We start from the raw sequence: 23,556 nt of genomic DNA on the forward strand, positions 1-23,556 counted from the left end.
GTACAACAATTTGCCCTATGGGGTGGTTGGTGCCCAGACCAGTTTTAGTGCTTCCCCGAAGGTCATTGTAGGGAGAATGTGAATCTATACACAGTGGGACTCAGGAGGGGTCTGTTTGTGAGGAGTCAAAGCTAGGTCCGTGCTCAAATAAATCCTCAAAATAAAATAAGGTTTGTGTAAATGTCATGGGAATGTCTCCTGTCAAGTGCCCGACACAATGCGGAAGTGGCCTGAAGACCGACCCCATTCCAAGTCCGGGTTCATCATCCAATAGTTCAGGGAGGCACTCGCCTCCCCTTGGGTCACTATCCTGGAGGTTCTCAGCAGCAGGGAAGGGACTTCATCACATCACCAATGGGTGGCGGTTGGTACACTTTGAAAGTGATTTGATTTTGATACATGTATACTGCGCTTACGACAGACTGAAATGGATCTAGGCACAGATGTTACTGAATTTGTATCAAAAACCAGCCCTAGTGGCGCTCATTGCCAGCAAACCCAAGATAAGTGATTAATTAAACAGGTGGGTCTTTAAAGCTGTTCAGAATTAGACAAGAGACATGATGCTTCGGATATGAAGCAGCAGCCGGTTCCATAATTTAGGGCTCTACGTTGAAAAACACATGTCACCCCAGAAAACCAATCTAGAGGGTGGGATCACCAACCAATGTTTATCCATGCATTGTAAGTGGCACTTGCGCTTATAGGCAACCAGCTTGGTGGCTGGCTTGGTGGCAGTACCTGACTGATTTGCATATGGCTAGACCCCTTTTGCAATGGCGCAGACGGGCTAAAAACGGTGTAGTGGAAAGTTGCCCAGAGCTGTGCCAGTGGTTCAGATTTATTCAAAACCTTCCACCCATCACTTTTGGGGTTGTAGTTTGTCTCCCTATGTGAGATAGCATATGCCCAGACATGGGCCCCTTGCTCACTGCGCGCCAGGGAACGAAGCTGCACCTCACTGAGGAGGCCCAACAAGGCTGAAACATTTCTGGGGTTGCTTGTGTTTCCATGCAGAGGGGGCCTGGCCTAGCAGTTTGGGCTGAGCTGCTACCATTGGTGGCAGTACCGGGCTGATTTGCATATGGCTGGACCCCTTTTGCAATGGCGCAGATGGGTTAAAAACCTACGGTATGGAAGGTTTCACAGAGCAGTGCCAGTGGTTCAGATTTATTCAAAACCTCAGACCCATCACCTTTTTGGTTGTGGCTAGGTAAGTAGGGGCTAAGTTATTAAGACACTTGAACACCGAACATACAGTTTTAAACTCAATTCGTTGTTCAACTGGAAACCAGTGTACCCGATCAGCCCAATGGTGAAATATTCATCATTTTGGACAATCTGAATCTCAAACCAACAGCCATGAACTGGGCTCTTTGAAATCGATTGATTTGTTTATCAGCTATCCCCATAAGAAGATCATTTCCATAGTGCCATTTGAAGTTGACCATCTTTCTGATGAATAAACGGGAGGTTGTTACAGCAGCCGGAGGGATACAAATAAGGATGAGTCTTGGCTCCTATCTGTTGATCACAGCCTAAATTGGAGTGCCATAGGCATCCCAGATTTTTTACCGTAGCCACAAAGGTCAGGCGTAGTCCAAAATAATGTGGGGGTCAGCGACAACAGGAGTGATCCGCAACAGGTTTTTTGGCCCCATAAGAATCTGCTCGGTCTTGTTTGGGTTCATCATCACCACCATCATCATCATCATAATGCCTTTATTCAATAGTTATTTGACATACATACCGAATATTCATAGGGTCTCCCTTCGTGGAGTGTCTCCTTGTCTGGTTTAGCATTGTTGTTAGCTTTTTTCTGTGTCTCTGCAGTTCTCCTGCCTAAGTGATCCCTGCCGAGCGATTGATAAGTGGATGTCGCTATGTCCCCAAATTGCTCCCTTTTTTCTTGCTCATTTAATTGGGACAATTTTCTATGAACCTCTAGCCGTGCGGGCTCTCCTTTCAATAAGGGTAGAAGTATGCTCTCAACCATTTTATAATGATTAGATGCTATGGACAAGCCTAAGTTCATGGCGGCAGCATCACCTTCTGTTCCCATAATGTCTGCTAATATTAATGCTAGCTATAAATTGAGATTCACCTGTCACAGCTCACTAAAGATGGTGTACAGTCTGATGGAAGGAACATGGCTAGTACCCTATGCATATGCAGTGGTGTATCCTGGGGATAGGCGGCTTGCAGCTGTCCTAGCTTCTCTGAATAGCACTTGGGTATGTCTTCATTTGTGGAAGGTCAAGAACCTAATATAATTGTCAATTTATGTAGCTGCATCCCTCCTGCGTCTAGCTGTCCTTGTCGCTGCTGAGCAGGCGCCATGCCTTGCTGCGCAGCATATTGCAAGGCAATGTTGCGCACAGTGTCAAAATGGGTGGCTAGCAATTGACAGTCTGTTTGTAAAAATGGGCCTCTCTGGTTTGGATGAAACCGGGCTAAGAATTCTAGTGACAGGTTGGGTGTGGCCTAGCATTTGTCTGAGGATAAACTAGATTACCTTCAAACCAGTTGACATGATGTGTATGCGTTAAAGCCAATTCAGGAAACTGGTATGGGCGATATTGTATGGTTTTTAAATCTCTCCTTATCAGGGGAGTTGCATACACATTATTTGTCTTGTTAGCTGGGGTTTTTAAGTAAGTGAAGAGCGATTCGGCCGGCAACCCACCTAGCTGAGCTACCGCTACTGTGAAGTTGGTATTTACTTCCTGACAGTGAGATGATCGAAGCCATTCGAAAAGCGCTGTCCTACAATGGATGGGAATGTTGATCTCCTGATGAGCCATCTTCTGTACCCTCTTTTGTTTAAAAAGCTTTTTACAAAAAATATGTTTGCCCGATCTGTTTATCGTGACTGGGGCATGAGGTCATTTTACTATTACTAATGCTATGGTCATCTCTAAGACGTGCCATCTGTGCGGGTGCCACCTGACAAGATTGCCTTTGATTAAGCTTGACCACGAGTCCCTTATCTCCACCTCGTTTGAGGCTGTAAAAATAGACACGTGGTCATCCATCGTTACATGCCGATATTTCACCCCAGGCTGTGTCCTAGTGCTAAAAGACAGGCCTGCCTAGGTTTGCATGCTTACCAACAAGTTTAACACTATACAGCCAGAAATTTGTGTAGTTCTTGAACTCAAAGAAATACCATTCTGACACATTACTATAAAGTATGCACTTGACACGAGAGTTATCAGGTTAATATATTTTAATATTACACCCTATCTTCTAAGTGCTTTTATTTGCATCACACAAGCCAAAGCAGAAGCAATTATAATGTAACATAATATATCACACAAATGAACAAGATGGCTATATGAGCAAAGATCATGTCTGGACAGGTATATAGAACACGTGGTAGTTTCAGTTTAGCAGCATGTGTACTCTGGGAGCTATACTACAATAAGCTATGCTACATGCCTTCAGTCAAAATGCATTCAGCAAGCCCTCACTTTTAGATCAGGATGTGCTTCGAATGAAACAGCGCCTTCTTTGGTTTAATGAGTTCTGCTTAACTGGGCTAGCCATCTCCTTCCTGCTGCTGCTATGGACCCTTCCCCAGCCCCTCTGGCCTCTGTGAGTCTTGTGCTTGATGAGCGAATTCCCTCCCCCCTTCTTTCTGCTTGCGCCTTATATCTAAGAAGGGGCCTGGTCTGTCTAAACCTGTGTGTGTCATCTCCGCCACTTGGAAGTTTAAGCCTAACGCTTCAGAGTGTCACTTTGCTTTTTGACAATACAGTCTTTACGTGCAAACTATTAAAGAAGTGTTTGTATTTGTTCAGTGACTGTCTTCATTATATTTAATGGGATTAGGATCAATGAAGAGATAGACATGTCACTTTCTTCTAAAGTCTTGCAGAGCGCGGACTTGTTATCTGCGTCTGCGCATTTCCCATCCTTGCCTCTTTGTGCAGTTGACTCAGGAAGCTACCCTTCATGGTTTCATGCTCTTCTGGAGCAGGAAGACAGAACTTCCTAGCCTTTCGTTAAGCCAAAAAATATATTTTTTGAAGCAAGTGTATGCATCTGCTCTCTGTCTAAAGCAGGTGCTGTAGACAACCATTATATTAAAGGAGGTATGTTTAGCAACTTGTTATTAACAATCAATATTTGCCATTGTTTCTGGCTACCTGTAAATCGCCTGATGTGTGAACAAGCTGTCTTACCCTGGGCTCGTTATCATGACATCATGACAATACAATTCATGGCATATACATTAAATGCCAATCATTTCATGATGTAAACTATGTAAATTCATTGATGATAGGTCGGGAATACTGTTGCTAGGTACAAAGCATACTCTGGAAAATACATAAAAGTTGCCAAATTATGTACAGTAGTGACATCATCTGTTTGTCTAACCAATGTTTGGGTTCAGTTGGAGTCTACTGAAGGTCATACACTGACATTTCTTCGATACATTTTTCCATTTTGGACAGAGAATCCGAGGTTTTGCTCACTCTCATTTAGATCTAGGTATTGTCTGCATAAGAGTAATAACCCAGATCATACTTCCAAAAAAGGCCCATCAATGGAAAGTATAGATTGAATAAAAGAGGAGACAATGATGACCCCTGAGGAACCCCGTATTCCAGCCGGATCATTTTTTAAGTGTATCCTGACATGTTTACACACTGATACCATTTAGGTAAAAAAGATTTAAACCAGGACAGCGCATGTGTGGAAACCCCGGCCAGCGTGGTCAGTCTGGACAGTAGTATATTATGGCTCACTGTGTCAAAACACTGTAGAGAGACCAAGCATGACTAACAGTGTAAAATCTTATTCATGCACAATTTTGAGTATATCGTCCCACACGGACGCCAGAGCGGACTATGTGCCATGAAGGGGGGGGAATCCTGATTGAAAAGTATCCAGCAGATATATACTCTCCATGTGTCCCTGAACTTGGAAGGAGTAGCTGCTAACGGTCTATAATTCTGGGATACATAGGATACAAAGATTATTTTTTTAGCAGTGGGGCGAATGTTGGTGATTTCAGTTCCTCAGGAACTATTCCTTGGGCCATGGAGAGATCGACAAATGTGGTAATAAATTGAGCTAAGGATGTGGCACGTGTTTGTGCTGCACATGCGGGAAAACCATAGAGCAAGTCATTAGTGGGTTTTAATTTAGACATGAGTGTCATGGCTAGATTAGAATTGACTGGTGAGAAGTCCAAATAAATTTCTGATCGTGGATACGCTTACATCATAAAGTCATTCAGCACCGGCAATGGTCCAATCTTCTTTTGTTTTTAATTTTATTCATGAAGAATTTGTTCAATTCATTAGCTTTAAGTTTAGAGGGTATGAGGCTGGGAAAATATTGGTGGTGTTAATAAAAATTCCAGAGGGTTATTCAACGAATTTGAGATTTTATTCTGTAAGTAGCTTGCTTTAGTCACAAAAAATGCTTTTTATATAGTTTAATGGCATTTTGTGCGCTTTCTCGATTGCCAGGATTTTTTGATTTCCTCCATATCCTTTTGTATTTATGAATTTCATTCATATCATGACTGTTTCAAGATGGCAAGCATGGGTAAATACCATTAATTTGACCATTATGTTGGAGTACGGGGCTATAGAATCACAAACTGATTTCAAGATTTTAGTAACATTAAAGAAAAATGAATCACATCCCAGTATCATCTCAGTACCTGCCAAGGCTTTTACTAGAGTTGTTGCTGAAATTATGAGGCGGTCTTTCTTGCTACGGTTCTTTATCAATTCCCGATGTTGTTCAGGCAAATTCCATATAAAGATAAAAGAAAAAAATCTATTATAGTGCCCTTTCCAAAATGCTGCCTCAGTATTATCCATTTAGATTCCTAAATCACGCAATAGCAACATGTCAAGACAGAGTCCATGTTGGTGTCATGGAAACGTGATACGGGTCGTAAATCATGACTTTTCATAATTTCCCATTATTCAGCGGAATCAGTCATAGTGGGATCATCTAGCCAAATGTTCAGATTGCCAATAAACAATAATTGAGAATATCCAAGGGCAGGTGTAGCTAGGAATTGCTCCAAATTAGTTTAAAAAGTCTTGGCCGACCATGGCGGTCTATAACATACAATCATTTTAAAAGGCATTGTAGGATAGTGTACATTTTATACACCCAATTTAGTAAACCTCGTCCCAGTTTAGCGTAGTGAAGTGTGATATGTTCCATTGATTCTTATATATCACTGCAATACCACCGCCTCTATGCAATGAGGAGTTAAGAGGTTTTACAGAGCAATTGTGAGCAACCATAGTATAAAAAATGGCAGGGGAGGCATTTTTAAACATCTCTGTAACAAATAAAAAATCAAGGTTGCATAAATCCACCATGTCGATCAGTTCAAGTCCATGAGCTACAGCTGATCTAACATTAATTAGGGCAGCCTTAATTTGAGTTGTTGAGCTTCCTAAAGTAAGGTAAAATAGCTCAGCGGGTTGCAGGTTCGAATTCCGGCAAGGCCAACTCAGCCTTTCCTCCTTCCGAGGTGGATAAATGAGTACCAATTTCGGTTGGGTGATACTGTATGTAAATATATGCTCTGTAAAGCGCTTTGGAGTAAGGCGCTATATAAATAACACATCATTATCATTAAAGGGTTATCTATAGTTACAAGAAAAACGGTCTATGAGGTGCACAGCTTTGTCATATTATCATTTCAGTAACCAATGTATATAAGATGATTGTTTCCTAAATATCATTTCAGGTGCAACTGGGTTAGAACTCTCCGGCCAAGGAGAGAAGAAAGAGAATACAAAATAATTGAACCCACTATCACCAGTAGGTTTCTGGAGGAGTCTAACTGAATAACTACAGACTTACCTCCACTAATAAGAATATTGTTCAGTGTTTGTTGATTATATAATATTAGTAAATTCAGTGTTGCTTGGGAAAATCTGGGGGATATAGAGTTTGAGAGTGTTATGATTTGCTTGTGAAAAAATGTATAATTTTTATCTTTATACCTTTTGCGTTTATTTTGAACTGTGTTATGAATATACATTACCGCCTTGAATAGGTGGTGTCATTTATATATAAACAAAAATATCTTTGAACATTGTTTTGTGTTGTTCATATACTGACTGGTTTGTTTTGCAAAGTATTTATAACATTATGAATTGAATTAGGGGCATCATCCCCATAGGAGTGCATTTGGGTCATCTACTGGTGACAGTGGGCTCAATTATTTTGTATTATCTATAGTTACAGGCACAACACTATAAATATTGTTATCCCTGATTTTGTTCAAGGCCCTCAGGGAAATAAAAGCTGTGTCTGAGGGACAAAGGTGTATTGCTGGTTAAGCATATCATGGTCTGAGAAAGTACAAACAACAGCAAATAGTTATCTTACCAATTCTCTCAGTCCAAACATTAACAGCGCCTAAACCGTAAAAATTGTCAGGTTTGATATGCCAGGTACGATGCAACTTCACAATGCTGTCTGTAAGTCAAGGAATCACTTCTCAGAGACCCAGCATCTCTCGTCTAGTGCCCTGACCATCCACAACAGGCCAAAAGAGGCTTTGCGTCTGCGCGTTAAGGCCTTGGGTCCCCGGAAAATATGACACCATCACGGAGTGCACTGCTAGGCTCCAAGGGGGATGAAGTCCCAGACAAAACATCGGGATGCGGATAAGCAACGGAAAAGAGTGTGCCTGCAAAACTGTGAGTCAGCTTGAGTAGTCGGCAGGACTTCCTAAATGTTAATAAAGTGCATAGGATAGTTTAATAAGTAAACTCTTAATAAAAACATTCAATTAAATCAAATCTCAGTATTTTTCTAACTCAAAGCTTAGAAACACAAATTCACATACTATTTAGTAAATTAACAAGAGCACTAGCTAAATGTCTGAGCGGACTAGTTTATGGACTTGCAACAGTACAGCCTTGTCAGATCAGACTTCGCGCTGACGTGAGTCTGTTAAGGCCTCTGGTCCCCAGAAGATGACACCAGCACTGAGTGCACTGCTCGGCTCCAAGGTGGAGAGGTTTTAATTCTTTCCTGGAATTTACTTTAAAGAATGTGCCGCAAACGAGCCTGGACAATTTGGGGGGAGGGTGGTGATTCAACCCATGAGAGTGTTTTTTTAAATAATGAGTTAAAATGATTTACTATTTATTTACTTTATTGTTTAAGCACGGACCTAGCTCGGGAGCAGCAAGCGCTGGACATGGTGTGAAGAGTCAGAGTATGGGGTAGCATCTTTTAACAGTCTGCCAGTATTGTGAGTTATAATATGTGAGTCGAACTGTACAACCATTCATTTATAGCACACATTTCAAAGGCATTCGGTTGATTGAGTCATTCAGTTTACAATCGATTCTGTCAGGAGCAAATGAAAAACTCCAATAGATACAAGACACCAATTGTTCACATGACTATTGTGGAACACATTTTGAGTAGCTGTGACCAAAGAAAGATCATGAGGCCTGTCTCAACAATATATAAAGCAGCATTGCCCTGTAGAGCACATGTTCATGCTACCTGTGCGCAAAGCCGATCCTACAACACAATATGCCCTCAATGCCCCATTTTCAAGTTGAAAATGGGGCATTGAGGGCATATTGTGTTGTAGGATGTATGTATTCTGTCTGGCAAAGACCAATATGTGTCAACTTTATATTCTTTAAAAAGACACTCATGCAATTCCATTCTTAACATGTAAGTTGTTACATAATGCATAATTACAGTATTGATACTGTAAAACACTGCATCATCTCCATGCTTTACAGTAAAGTTTAGGTTAGTGTATCTAAATGTCATAGTGTCAACTAGATTTCATTTTGTTGGGGAAGATGCATTTTATTGACGATTGAACACTTTTGAAAATATACATGATCACATGAAGGAAAACCTAATTCTGTAACCAGCGGGGTTGCATACATCTTGCAACTGGTGCTTAACGCATTAGCAAACCCATACTCCTTGATGTTCTATACTATCACCCTGATGCTTTATACCAGGCACCCTGAAAGTGAGATGACCACAAACCACAATAGTCCACCTGGTTTGCCCAGTATTCTGCTTAGTCTCTTTCTTTCCTCTTACATAATGAATACACAAAGCAAACTAGATGCTTACGGAAAGTAGTGATCAATAGTTCCATCCAGTTTGTACATGTACAGATCTACTGCCATACTAAAAACTGCTAGAGCTTGCTTTGCTTTATGATTATGATTTTATTATATATAACCACCTGCAGGAAACAGCTGGCCAAACTGTTTTCAGAGTCTTTTCATCATATCTATTTATTTGTGTAGATTCATGAAGCTCACCTTTTACATTTTACAGACACTCACCTATGGCTCGCAAAGTATTTTCGCCCACTCACCTAGTCGAGAAGATTTTATGAAGAACGAGTAGCATTTGCAAGAGATGTTTGAAACTTTTATTTAACATTTACAATAAATGTCAAATACAAGTTTCACTGTGCATGGTTGGCAGCAGTGTGCCAAACATAAAGCGGATTTGTAGGTAGATTAACCATTTTACAGAAGTCACAATTTAAATGTGTTGTCCTCCATTGCATTTCTCTTAGGTTGCATAGGTAAACTAAGTCACCCAACCTGCAGGGATAGCTGAATTTTAATGAATTTGCAAAGACAGATTCCTTTCAATAATGTCTTATTTCAGTAGTATGCAAAACTGCTGAATTGTTGCTCATTTCATGTCTTGGGTACAAATAACTTCAGGTGACATTAACAATTTTAGTACAAAATCGCTATACAAATGGGTCTGTTTGCCAATCAAAGGTATTGCAATTAGCAAACTCAGCGTATTGACTTTTGAAAACAAATGTATGACTTGTGCTGGAGGCGTAGCTTAGCAGCCATGAGCTAGGACGTCTTCTCTGCAGGCTCCTGCAGATCTGTCTTTGATCCTGCACCTCAAGAAGAAAGAAATGTAGCTTGAGTCATTGGAACGGTAAATACGGCTGTGGGAAACCTTTTGGCACAGTTTGAACGTGTCCCGTAGAAGATTGGAAGCGAAGTGCGGCAACTGTGACAGAAACCGCAACAAAAACGAACAAAGAGACACTGAAAAGAAAATGGCGACCAGATTCGTGTTGTAAACAAAGGAACACGGAGCCCAGTGAAAGAGAATATCCGTCGAACGGACGTAAAGAAAAAGCCTGCGAACACCTGCACGCAAGCCGCGTGCTAGAGTGCATTGCGGTTGTGTACCTCCGATGAGCAGCCTGCTGAGACGGCCACCGCTGCAACTAGGGTCCCCACGCGGTAAACAATCGAACAGTGTGCACCACAAATGAGGGGAAAGAGAGAGCACCGGAACGGGCTCCCGATAGTTGAGTGAGTCGGAGGGGGCTCGCAAAAAGTGGACAGAGCTTCTGTGCACGGCCCCGTGCAGGCAAAGGGGGCCGAGTGGAGGAGCGTAAGCAGCAGTCAAACAAAGGCTGCTGAAACTTTGTTGCAGAGGTGCCCGTTGAGGCACTCGAAGCCCCCTGTTACAATTGTTGCATGCGATCTGACGCGCGACCGCAGAACGTGCGTCGGATCGAAGGATCCTAGCAGAACAACCTGTTGAAAATGGATAAAGTGTACCAGGAAGACAGCCCAGGGACAAACAAACGGTACAGGCTCCCAGCATGAGGGAATAGCGCTCTGAGAGGCCACTCAAGCCTTTGGCACAGGGATCGCATGGATTCAAGGCCAATAATAAGGAAGTCGGCACAGCAGACAGAGGAGAGATAAGCCCTACCTCCTGAATAGCTGGATGGCATGACAGGGGAAGCCAACCCAGGATTAGTAAGACCCTGAGAGATGCAAAGCATGGCCAATTGAGGGGACACAAAGGAAGGAGGGTACCCGAAGTGATTGAGATACCCTGCACAGATGGAACTTGATCAGCGCCTGAAACCCCCTTGCACACGACGGAGCTAGAAACTAGGCAGAGCTGAACCCGGGATCATAACTCATAACTCTGAAGGACCGCAAAGACAACAGGCACCAATGCAGGTGGAGCTATGGACAGGACAGGGTTGTACTGCAAAGGGACCTGGCGTGCCAGCTGCGGAAGAGCACCTGGCCATAAAGCCCAAAACGAAAACATTACTGGACCAGCTGCCCACGGTAAGAACACAGATGAGAGGAGTGCAAAGGGTGATAACCTCTCCCCCACAAACTGCCTGGAGAAAGAGAATTGTAGAGAGGGACGGGAATAGGACCCGACGAGACAGATGTGACCCCCACAACACCGAGACAAGGGTCCGACCACATTGCTTAAAACAGCTGCACTGCTGCTGAAAAGGGCCCCAAGCAGCACAACGCACAGGGCAGAACCTGTGAGATACAGACACCACGATTAGCCCACTGCAAGACGGATCGGAGGGAAACGACAGCCCCACCGGGGAAGAGGAAGCCTACACCCAGCGAAGGGCACTGTGACCTCAGTCAGCATAGTGGTAGCCCCCTGACAAAATCTAACATTGAGCACAGGAAGGTAAGCACAACATACCCGGACCTCAACTGCCTCGAACTGTGACGCTGGGATATCGGACAATGGCAGCCAAACCACCAAAGACAAAGGGGAAGCAAGCCACAATGGAGGACATTGCAAGACACCACAAACAATGGAGGGGGCCAAGAATAAAGAGAGGAATGCACAGGGAGACACATCTCCAGCACGTGGCGACCAACAAATTCTAGAAGCCATAGCAGACCTGAAACTGACATGGGAAACGAAACTGGAGGCTGCCATGACCACACTCCAGGAATCATTTGAGGCTAAAATCGACGCAGTACAGGTGGACGTCAACCTATTGAGACAGGACGTAAGATCAATAGCGGAAAGGACAAGTGAACTAGAGAAAGATGTGAAATTGAACACAGCTGCCAGCACAACACATACATCAGAGATCCACGCACTGCGACAACAAGTAAGCAACTTGGAAAACAGAGCGGAGGAAGCCGAAGGGTGCGCACGAAGGAATAATATACGTATTGTGGGACTCCCAGAGTGGCGGAAAGGATCAAACCCCATGGAGTTTATTGAGTCCATGTTGCTACAAGAGATAGAGGGGGGGAACACTCACTCAAGGATTCGCAGTGGAGAGAGCGTACAGGGCGCTGACAAGGAGACCCCTCCCCGGAGCTCCATCGCTAAAATATTAAATTATCGAGACAGAGAAAGGATCCTGGAACATTTCCGCAAAGGAGGCACTATACAAAGGGCGTCTGCGTCTATCACCGCATACCAGACTATACACTCCAGGTGCATAGGAGACATTTCGGAACGGTTAAAAGGAGACGGCGCGAAGCCAACTACAAATACATGTTAATGTACCCTGCTAAACTGAAGGTGTTTCACAGGAATCTAGCAATATTTGTCGAGACTCCGGGGGATGCGACAGAATGGCTAGACGCACAGAATTGCCCGGTGGGAGCAGAGAAACATAAGGAGAGCGGCACAGAGTAACGATAAAATGGCTCCAGTTGCTAAGGTGCCGTATGAACTGTGACAATGGGACTTTATTATAGACATAGGATGATAGACAATGACCTGCAAAGCTGATGAGGCATTAAAGCGAGAGGGAGAGAGTACCCAAACTCATACCCCAATAGATAGGTTAGTTGGGTTGCTGGTAGTGCAGTAACCCCCTGCTGAGCTCCTAGCACCGGCTTGCCAGGATAGGACCAAATGTGGGATTGCCTGAGATCCAGGGATGAAGCTGGGCAACAGTTTGGGAGGGAGGGGAGTTGGGGTGTTTGTAGTGTTAGTAGTAGTGAAAAAGCTTATACCCACATGCTATGGCGCGCGACACGAATGACAAGGAGGGATAGAGGTGGGAAAGGGTACTGCTGACAATGGGAGACCTTAAGATAGTGACTTGGAATGTCATAGGGCTTAACAGCTACTTAAAGAGAAACAAGATAATGATGTACTTGAGGAGGCAGAACATTGACATAGCTCTACTACAGGAACCCCATATTATGAAAGACAAATAAGAGGTAATATGGGGAAAATGGAAGGGCACTACTATTGGGGCAACATACTCAGCATACGCCAGGGGAGTAATCACCTGGATTGCTCCGCATGTACCTTTCAGCTAGAATGGTCCACAGAGGACCCGGATGGGAGGATGGTGGTTATAAAGGGATTGATTGAAAATAAAGAGGTGTGTATAATCAACACATATGCCCCTCAACCAAAACACTGTGTCCTAGAGTCAGCCCGTACTTGGGAGGGATAGTCATATGGGGGGGGGGTGACTTCAATTGCATGCTAGACCCGGGGATGGACAGATCGGATGGGAAACAAAGCAAACCCACCCCGGCTGCCAAAATTTTGAAGAACCTAATAGGTGAATTTCAACTAGAAGATATCTGGAGGTTGCGCCACCCACAAGATAGACATTATTCACACTATGCGGCTCCACACAACTTGCACACTAGACTGGACTACATGTTTTGCCTCCACAGACATAACTGGAGAGATTGAGCTGGCGGAATACAAAGCGAGGGTCCTTTCAGACCATTCCCCACTGATGTTAACATGGCAATATGTACCCCCAGAGCGAAGATCCCCACATGGCGACTCAGAGCTGAGGCGTTAAAAGATGCATTGTTTAGGGAAGACCTGAGAGAGGACATTTTAGAATATTTTGAAAAAAACACTGGAAATGTAGATTCGGCTGGCACTCTGTTGGAGGCGTTTAAGGTGGTGGTGAGAGGAGTGGCCATATCAAAATCCAAAGGGCTCCAGGGCGAAATAATCCGAGAACTACAGGAAGCTGAGAAGGAACTAGAGGCAATTACAAACAAGGTAGACAGCTCCCAGGAGACGGCCGAAACCACAGGTACGCTACAGCGAGAGTGTGAGGGACATTGGGAGAGGCTAAGTAACCTAAATTATAAGAAATATACGGAAAGGCAACATGCGTGCAGAGGCAAGCCTGGGAGATTGCTGGCATGGTTATACAAAAGGGAGGCGCCTAGACAAACCATCAGGGCAATAAACGGGAAGAACGCCCAGATATTAGATACCCAAGAGGGAGTGAATACGGGGTTTCTGGAGTTTTACCAACAATTGTGTGGAGACACAGCAAGAGGGGAATGGAGCGAGATCGTGGAAACACTGGAGGATATAGGTTTGCCAAAGTTGAGCGCAGAAGAGAGACAAAACCTAGATGCTCCGATCACGTTGGAGGAACTGGAAGCGGTAGTTAAGCAACTACCCACCGGGAAGGCCCCAGGGGCTGACGGACTCCCTAGCGAGTATTATAAGATGTACGGGTCGGAGGTACTCCCCCCATTACTGGAGATGCTAAAGGAAGCATGGGAGACATGAGGCTGCCAGAAACCCTCAGAGAGGCAATCATCATCCTGCTCCTTAAGCCCTACAAACCTAGCACAGACTGTGGGTCATACAGACCACTATGCATGCTAAATCAAGACAGCAAGATTCTTAGAGCGGCGCTAGCAAACACACTGAGAAAGGTTATAGGCAAACTCATACACCCCGACCAGACAGGATACGTGCCGCATAGAAGCATATCTGACAATCTTAGGCGGCTTCACCACGTCATAGAGCAATCAGAAGGAGATATACAAGAAGTAGCAATTGCGTCACTAGATGCGGTGATGGCGGCCTTGAAGGAATATGGAATAGGGCCTGGGTACCTAAAATGGGTTAAATTGCTGTATAGCTCTCCACTGGCCAGGGTTAAGACGGGAGCGTACATTTCGGACAAATGGCAGCTCAGCAGAAGCACCAGACGAGGGTGCCCCTGGTCTCCGATGCTGTAGAACCTCTTGCATTATATTTATTTGAGACAACAATATGAAACGGTGGGGATTTATACAAAGGGAGGACCCCATCTCATATCACTGTATGCCGACGACATACTGCTTTATCTGAGATATCCGGAAGAAACTGACAGTACATCCAAGAAGTAATGGAGCGATTTGTGTCCCTCTCTGGGATTGCAGTCAACCCCATGAAATCAAGCCTGTTCCCATTGGGTAGATATAGAAGGACCCCACAAGAGAATTTACCAGTACTGCAGATACCCTGGGAGACTATGTCCTTTAGATACCTGGGCGTTGATATATATCACAGAGTGGAGGATGAACACACATATAATACGGAGAGGGCAATAACACACTTGGAGAATAGCATGAAATTCAAGGCAAAACTCTCCCTGGCCATGATAGGGAAGGTGGCGCTACTGAAGATGGTCGCGCTGCCCAGGCTATTACACTTTTTCATGAACATCCCTTATGCGTTACCCAAGCGCTTCTTTGGCAAATTACAAAGCCTATGTAGAGGTTTTATATGGCACAACACTAGGAAGTGGATAGCCTTATGGAAATTGCAAAATACATATAATAAAGCGGGCATAAAACTGCCCAACTTTGAGATCTACTATATGGCCAGCCAACTACAGTATGTGGCAAAATGGCTGACAGAGGACCCCACAGCAGAATCCAGACTGTTAAATGCCGAATGTACCCCGTTTTTCCTGAACGAGATGATATGGGTGCCCAAATCAGAAGTGAGAGAGCGACCTAGGCTGCTGAAACTAGGATGGGAGATTTGGCACAGAGCTTGCCGAGCTATAGATCACCCGACCCCATGGTCCCTGCAGACGCCACTAGTGGCATTGCTGGGTGTAGATGAGCAATTAAGGAAGACGATCCGTAAGCACTGGGAACTGGTGGGCATAGCCACATTGGGAGACCTATGGAAAGAAGGGGAAGTAACTAAATTTGAGGAGACAGCAGAAGAAACTAGTCTACGCCCAGGGCAATATGTCACTTATACTAGAGTGGTGTAGAAGGAGAAGGAAACATGGCCAGAAGAGATGTTGACCAATCAACCTGATGAAGTTGTAGAGACAATCTACGATGTCTCGGAAGGTGGAGATGAAGTCTCTTGAATCTATGAACTTCTGATGTCCATGGTGGGCAAGGAAGTGACACAGTTGAGACAAGACTGGGAAGATGAAGTGGAGGAGCCCATGCATGATGGGTTATGGGAAAGAGCCCAGAGATATCATAATATATTATTATTATTTATTTATAAAAAATTATCTAGAAATGTGAGGCATGCGACAAATACAACTATACATAACTCATAGGGCATATATGACCCCTTAGAAGATTGCCAGGTTTAAGAACGCAGGAACACAGGCATGCCCTAAATGCGGGGATGTGAACACGAGGATGGTGCATATGTTCTCGACATGCCCAGAGATTAACAAATTCTGGAGTGAAATCATGCACCGGCTAGCCGAGAAGGAAATTACGCTAGATGTGGAATCTGTATGGGCTTGTATGATGCGGGGCTTTGTAAAACCTTGCAAGCTGGGACATGTGAGTAAACTGAAAGACCTGGCCTTCATACTGGCCAATCGCCGAATCGCCATGGGCTGGAAGGCAAGCCACAGACCTATACTAGAGGTATGGTGGCACGATTTATGGAAATGGGCAGAGGCCGAAACAGTGGCATGGTATGAGGCAGCCAGCAGGGGAGGTGAGGATGACACGGAAACCCAAATGGCCTGGAGACACCTGGTAGCTACTCTGCAAGTGTCCACCCACGGCTACCCGAACGATCAGAACTCCTCGAGGCACATTATAAGAGAGGAAACAGCATTGATGGAAAAGAGCATACAGCACGTACTAAAAAATGGTGACTAAGCTTTTAACATAACTACGGACAAAAACGCGTGTTTGTGTACTTTCACTTCGGTTAGAGACGGCAGAAGGCAAGGCATTTGTGCACACACAACAGAAATCATCAGATTTCTCACTGTAAAGAGAGTATGTTAGATTTACACTGAATATGTTTTTAGAATTCATAGCTTCGAGTACTCTGCCATTTTAATTAGTTGGCCTATGCCTTTAAAGAAACCTGTGTTGTGACACAACCTCTCACAGCATCTAAAGCTTTCTACGAAAAAGACAGGTAAGAGAAGGGTTCTTTACAGTTTGACATGATATGGTGGATATAAAAGCAGACGCATTACTCATACATGTCACATGTATCTTTTACAGTGCTGTTGAGTTCACACAAATTGGCCAGATATGCACCATTAACTTGGACAGAGGTAACATACTTGATATTATGAGAAATTTCAGTGTGGTGATTTCAGTGTGTGATACAATGTGTGTTCATATTTTATTATTCATGTTAATTTTATTGTGCATTACATATACTTTTTTTGTTTTTCTTCTGTTTTTTTTAAACTATTCGGTGCAACGGTGTGTCATATGGGTTGTTGGTATGTAATTTGATCCTTTTATGTTAATGATTTACATGTTGTGTTATGAACAGCGTTGTCAATAGGGCACCGCACTGACGAAGGAGCATGTTGGCTCCGAAATGCATTGGCATTTTAGCTCTGCATATACACTCAAGTGAAAGCTGGCCTCCTATTGAGAATAAAAAAATCACAATCTATTTGATCATTTGTGAATTGAATTACGTGAATAAGAGTGGTTTCTGCTTTGGAAAGAACATAATATAATTGAAGACAACAACGACTAATAAGAGAATCTACCTCCCCAGGAGGCGCTTCATTGTTTTTTGTCTCCAAAAGGGATACTACAGAGTTACGGCCATGTATAGATTAAAGGGGGCTCATCAGATAACCCACAAGGATAAATACCCTTTACCTCTTCTCCCGGATATCTTGGAGGCCATCAGAGGAGCCAATATTTTCACAAAACTTGATTTAAGAGGAGAGTATCACTCAGTCAGAATTAAAGACGCAGGCGAATGAATAACAGCATTTAGAACGCCTTTTGGACAATTTGAATATTGTGTAATGCCCTTTGGCCTTTCCAACGCCCCCTCAATTTTCCAGAGATTCATGGACCACCTGTTCTCAGATCTTTTACAGCACTCCAAGTTTGTACATTTGATGATATATGGATTTATTCTAGTAACCCTGATGACCACCAACAACATGTGAAGGAAGTCCTTTGTCGCCTACAATTAAACTCCTTAAAGGTAAAACCCAGAAAATGTGTCTTTGGCACCTCCTCAGTCCATTTCCTGGGTTACATATTGTCAGCTCATGGTATCACCATGGATCCCGGAAATATACAAGCCATTCTGGATTGGAAACCAACCCGTAATGTTAAAGCGATTCAAACGTTTTTAGGTCTGGTGAATTTCTATTGCTGTGTCATTCCGGTGTTCTCCATAAATGTATTACCCCTGATAGGACTTCTTAAAAAAGGCCATCAGTTTCACTGGATATCTCAGCTGACAAAGCCTTTTTGCAGTTAAAATAATGTTTCACATCAGCACCCATTTTGCTACAGCCTGACACTTCTCTACCCTTTATTCTGGAAACAGATGCCTGAGACAAAGTAGTTAGTGCTATTCTTAAACAGTTACAAAAAGACGGGAAAGAACATCCTGTGTCCTATTTCTCCAAAACATGAACAGAAGCAGAACGGAACTACTCAGTCCTAGAAAAAGAGCTCCTTGCCATTAAATTATCTTGGACGGAATTGCGTCACTTGTTATTGCGAGTACCTGAAACGATAGAAATCAGAACAGACCATCAGAATCTACAATTGCTCCAGTCTTTCGACTGCAGGAACTCCAGACAAACCTGTTAGGCTCACCATTTTTCCCAGTTCCGATTCAACTTGACATATCTCCCTAGTTCAAAGAACATTAGTGCGGACACCTTATCCAGATGGGATTAAGAGAACAATATCAAGCAATATTCTAAGAAAGAAAAACTGGCAAACTCCATATACTCTACTGAAACAACTCTATAGAACATCCGTTCAACTCTTCTTGCTAACCCTTCAACACGCGATTATTGCGACAAAAGGACAATAAGGCAAAAGGGTGGTCTTTTATTCAAGGGAACGCAGTTCTATATTCCCTTGACTGCAATAAGGTCCAAGTTACTTACCTTGTTTCATGATTCACCGATAGGATGGCATCGGGGGATAAAAAACACTCATGATGTCCTCAACAGATAGTTTTGGTGGCCTAGTATTTTCAAGGATTTTACAGAATATGTTAGGACCTGTGGTCATGGTGCTCAAGTGATGTTATTGTTTATTTACCCCATCTAATAACAAAACAACCATTATGGTCATGCTACATTCACCAAGATGGCTCATTTCATTCCACTGGACAAACCCCCTACAGCAGCTCAAATGAGCAAAGTCTTTATACAGGAAATATTCCGTCGACACAGCTTTCCTGAACACATTATATCAGATAGAGGCCCTCAATTCACCTCCAAATTCTGGACTGAACTGTGCAAAAAATAGGAATCCAATGCAATGTATCTTCCGGTTATCATCCCCAAGGTAACGGCCAAACTGAAAGGGTGAATCAAACCCTAGAATAATACCTCTGTTGCTTTGTTACCGCTAGTCAAGAAGACTGGTCCATTCTCTTACCCATAACAGAATTTGCTTACAATAACTCTTTTCATTGTTCTATTGGAATTAGTTCTTTTTACTGTGCCACAGGATTCCATCCTGTTTGGATTCCCATCAACCTTCCTTGGACAATTTGCTTTTGCAACACCAGAAAATATATCGACAATCCAACCCGAATCTACTCAAGGCTAGGGATGACAATAAGAAATATGCTGATGGGAAACGTCTACATTCCATACCATATAAAGTCGGTGATAAAGATGGTTATCTGCACAATACTTACTAACCCATTTAACACCTGGGAAGTTTTCTCCGAAATACTTTGGCCCTTTAGTGGTGGATAAAATCATCAATCCCGTAGCCTTTCACTTACAGATCCCATCGTCCTGGAAACACATACATCCTGTGTCTCACAGTTCTATACTTACACCTTGGATTCCAGAATCCATCCATCATCCACAAAAGGTAAAACCACCTCCCATACTTTGAGACTAATAACTGGAATACGAGGTGCAATAACTTTGTGACTCTAGATATTATTGTGGACGACTACAATATCTAGTCGATTGGAAGAGATACTCTCCACGTGAAAGAACGTGGGAAGACACTACACACATACATGCAACCGTCCTGATCAGTAGGTTTCACCGCAGTCATCCCTGGAAATCCGGACGCACTAGCCTTGGAAGGGGGCATGATGTCAGAATTTTGCCTCGACATTCCCTATGGTTACGGTGGCGGCATCTGGTGCCCACTTCAACATGGCACCATTGCTCCCATACTAAAATGGCCACCGACTTGCACGTTACGTGCTGACAATCTATGTCCCACCGGAAACAGGAATACTATGAAACTGAAGTGTACCCAGTAAGTTAAGCGTCGCAACTGCCTTTCCATTGTAGCAATGCTAGTTCCTACTTTCATTCTCCTTTTTGCCTTGCCAAGTACTTCCTCCTCTTCATCCTGCCTTGTACGGGTTGCTGTTGGTCCCTCCAACGCCTTGTCTTTCTCCGCTCTGGGTCCTCCCTCCTGATTACCTTTCTGCTTCATGTCTGCCTTCCGTAAGGAAGCTTTCATATCCAGTACTACTCCTTCGTCCTTTGTTCTTTGCCTGCTCTTTAGCTGGTGCTACATGCTTCTTTTGACTATGCTCTTTAATTGTTCATTGTACCAGCAACTTTAACATCGCCGAGTGATCTATTCCAGAAGTTGTTCTTCGTGACAGAGTTTTTTCCCAGTATTGGGTTTTTTCCTCGAATTAGACAGCTCCTCTTACCCCCGTACCATTAGGGGTTGAGGTGGCTGCCCAAAGAGTCAGGCCCTTCCTCTTCTCTGAAAAGCAGAAACCAAGACAACAGATAAGGCTCGCAACTGACAGCAGTCATGACAACCAGAATACTAACAGCATGCTCATCTCTTCCCAACAGACACACAGTCCTTCAACAGTGACGCCCCAGGACAGTCATCAGGCCAAGCATCTGCAGGCAGACCTGCAAATGCAAGCAGGCCCAGACAGCAGGGCAGTATAATTGCCATGTCGCAGCCACAATCAGCCCCACCACCAGAACCATCGCCACCAGCAGCACCATCACCATCCACTGCTGCATGTGGCACAGTTGCAACCACCACACCTGTAGTCAGTGGCCCCACTGTCCTTCCTGTGCCCTCGACACCACCATGGGCAAAGCAGCCTCCAGGCCATCGTGGCGGGTTGCCACTGAGGACGACATCACATAACCCTCAGCATGTCACAGCCCCAAGTCACCTCATAGCCCCCCACCATTACCACTGTCCAGCCTCTGTAGCAATGTTGCAACCCTGCGTGCAATAGAGGCCTAGAAGGAAGAAATCAAATAAATGGCAAAAGAACAGCTAGACGAGATGAGACTCACTAGGGAATGTATGCAGGTATCCAGCAGCAGGAGTGCCAAGTCCTAAGGCCGTGCCACTGCCACCCTATTCACCCTTGCACAAAGAGTGAGGGTGGGGAATGCGATCACCCCCTCTGCGATAGAGGTAATGAAATATGCCGTCCAACTCAGCCTGGACAACATGCAGACCCACCCACACCCGTGACCACTACTGAGGGCTCCTAGCAAGGCAGCCCAGGGTGCCGGTCACAGAGACTACGTCCCACACAGGAGTCAGCCAAGAGCCCCATGGCTAAGAGGGCCTGCAAGTGACGATAACAATGAATGGGTGCTCCACTGGGTGTGTTTGGGGAGCGTGGGGTATTTGGGGGGGGTTAAAAGGTATGGGTGCATTCACGTTTCTCTCAAATGCATTCTTTTCACTTGAAGCAATGACAGGACATTCCAATTTATCAAACAAGTGTACTGTGATTGTGCATGATATACAATGAGGTGCAAGGAAAGTGCTGAGTGGAGGGGGAATTCAGAAAAAGTTCTCAATTAATTCTTGCCGGATCATGCGTCCATCCCTGGCCTCAATGCTCTCAGTGCTTGGGTGCATGTGACCGACTGGCACAGCATCATCATCCTCTGGGGGAAGAATTTCCAGATCTGGGGGCAGGGGTATGTTGCGCCTGATGCAGATATTATGCAATATTTCAGAGGCCAATACAATCTGTCCCACCTTCTCTGGCCTGCACATGAGCGCACCCCCAGAGCTGTGCAGGCTCCTGAATCAGGCCTTCAGGATGCCAGAGGTCTGCTCAATCACCACCCTGGTCCTCACATGGACCCAGTTATACGCCACTTCCTGCAGTGTATGGGGATTCCTCAGAGGGGTCATCAGCCATGGAAGCAGTGGGTATCCAGAGTCACCTACAAGGTGGAGAGACACAGGTGTGTTTACTGTAGATTGGTAACGGCGCTGCCCGTCATGGTGGTATTGCAATGGTCAGCCTGTGCACGCATGTCCCATTTCACATTGTGCTACACTGTTTCACATTCCAGTCCTTGAATGTATATTGCCCTGATCTGATCAGGGTGTTGTCCAGAGTGACATGCTAAAATGTAGACGTAGCTCAGGGCCACCACTCATTATGTTCTAGGTATCTGACTGACAGGGTGGCATGCTGGGGAGCAGCTGGCCCTGTGAATTGCTCCCATGTATGGTACTTGATGGATGTCTGGGTTGCAGGTGGTCCGTTGGTCATCATGGTGTATGTCATTTGCGGTTTACCAAGTGCATGCCGTGTCTGATGGCTGGGTGGTGTCCCTCATAATTTCTTGCCCATGTGTCATTCCGTATATGGGGTAGTCATTGGGTGCCTCATCTCACAGCCACACCATGTGCAGCCTTGTACTGTGTGGGCCCTGCACCTGGTTTTATCCTGACCCCCATAGCTTGCACCTAGTGTGTGTGCCTGGGCTGCCTGTTCTCGTTATGTGTGTGTCATTGGATAGGCAATGCTACTTATGCATCACTGGACTGTGTTGTTTCCCTATTGTGTACCTCTGCTTTGGTCTTTGCTGTTGCCAAATGTCATCTTCAGGCCTACCCCGTGCTCCTGGGGTTGCCCCAGGGCATGCAGTTGGTGACCTTAGGTCCCTAGATGGCCAATGTCTGATAATACACTGCCCTTGCATTTGCGAGTGGGGGGAGGGTGTGGTGTTGCATCCTGGCATCTGTAGTGCATTGTGTGTGGATCTCTTGTTAGGTTTGCAATGGCCTGATCAGTGATTGCTACATCTCAAATCATGTGCTACCCCTATGTGTTATGGCCTGTCAATTTAGAGGTGCGCTGGTGGTCCCGCAAGTGCAGGGTGCATTCCAGACCTGCATTTGTTGCATTGTTACACCCCCCATTGCCTGTCACTCAAGCTGCAAGGTAGATGGGATTGTACATGTACTCACCCAGAATCCAGGTCCATTGTCCTCTGTGATGCACCATGTGCGGCAGAAGGGTGCTGTTCCGCAGGATCATAGCGTTGTGGGTTGATCCTGGGAACCGGGCACAGCAGTGCGTGGTGGTCAGGTCGGCATCACAGGTCACCTGGACATTTAGGGAATAGAATTGCTTCCAGTTCTTGTAGACGTCCTTTGAGGCGTGGGGGAGGCACCAAGTCCACATGAGTGCAATGCAATGCTGCCACCACATTGGGCATGCCCGCAATGGCACATTACCGGGCCTTGGTGGCGTTGAGCTGTGCCACAGTTGTGGGGAGGGCAATATGTT

General features: G+C 44.6%; 1 protein-coding gene across 1 annotated transcript in view; it reads right to left on the reverse strand.

The window, feature by feature from the left end:
* Positions 1 to 23,556, reverse strand: part of ASB10 (ankyrin repeat and SOCS box containing 10) — a 426,206-nt gene that overhangs the window by 260,066 nt on the left and 142,584 nt on the right. The window lies entirely within an intron of this gene.

This window comes from Ambystoma mexicanum, chromosome 2p (assembly GCF_040938575.1).
Source record: "Ambystoma mexicanum isolate Mex_15411 chromosome 2p, UKY_AmexF1_1, whole genome shotgun sequence".
Lineage (NCBI taxonomy): Eukaryota > Metazoa > Chordata > Amphibia > Caudata > Ambystomatidae > Ambystoma > Ambystoma mexicanum.